The following is a 1,139-nucleotide window of genomic DNA, read 5'->3' as shown; positions in this document are numbered from 1 at the left end:
AAATGCATCCTTTGAAACCCATTTTAAAATCAAACATTGCATTACCATGAAAATTGTACATCAATATCATGTTACAAAATGTTTTCGTTCATGAATTATAAAAATTTAAGTTTGGATCATGCACTTTCACGTCTATGTTCAAAAATGTGAGTGACAGTTAAGGGGTTTTAACACACGATTTACTAAGGGAATCCAGCAGAAAGCAACGGCAATGCTAAAATAGACACGCTGTCTTGAAGTGCTTCGAGAATTTGCTCCTTTGAGTCAAAAAACGTCTATTTATATCTGAGCAGTAACTTTGGCAATCAGCCGGTGGGATGCAATCCACATCCGAATATTTCCATAGTTATGGGCTCCAGTGAAGACGGAGGTCAGGACTTGTGGGGTTGTGTTTGTGTGTTGCTATGATGCAATTCAAACGCGGATTAGGCAAACACTTGATGACATGTCGCGTTCCTTGGCAGTGCTAACTGCAGATATCCAGCGTGTTTGACCTTGTCAAAAGGGTTGATCACATAGAGCTTGGAGGCCTGTAACGGGGACGTTTGTGTGCTTGTTTCCTCACTAAACGTCCCATGCTTCACCAAGACCCTCTGGAAGTTAGAGAATGTCACAGAGACAGCGGCTTTCATGAGTGGAGAGCATGACTTTGTGTCTAATGAACTGTATTTAGAGCTGCAACCAGCCAGTTTTAGTGAAATATGTGCTACTTTAATATAGACAAAAATTATTTGAATTACTTTCTTTACAATTAAATCCCATTTCCCTCCCCTAATTCTCATTGCAAATTCAACTTTTAACTGTAAAATATTATGACAATGGTGAGCTAGTGCTGATCATTTTGAAACTCAGACATTTACTTTTGTTTACACTACATTTTGCTTATTATAAAAATACTATGGTGGTAGTGATCAGTGTTGGGGGTAACGCATTACAAGTAATGCGAGTTATGTAATCAGATTACTTTTTTCAAGTAACTAGTAAAGTAACGCATTACTTTTTAATTTACAAGAAAATATCAGAGTTACTTTTTCAAAAAAGTAACGCCAGTGACTTTGTTTTCCCATTTAGTCTCCTGTCCCCATATTGGGAGAAATCGGAAGTGCAGAGGCGTTGTGTGCGCTGTGTGAACATGATGT

This window comes from Sinocyclocheilus rhinocerous, unplaced genomic scaffold (assembly GCF_001515625.1).
Source record: "Sinocyclocheilus rhinocerous isolate Xijiao unplaced genomic scaffold, SAMN03320098_v1.1 scaffold1079, whole genome shotgun sequence".
Taxonomy (NCBI): Eukaryota; Metazoa; Chordata; class Actinopteri; order Cypriniformes; family Cyprinidae; genus Sinocyclocheilus; species Sinocyclocheilus rhinocerous.
The sequence above is the reverse complement of the archived record's forward strand: the minus strand, read 5'-3'. Positions refer to the sequence as shown.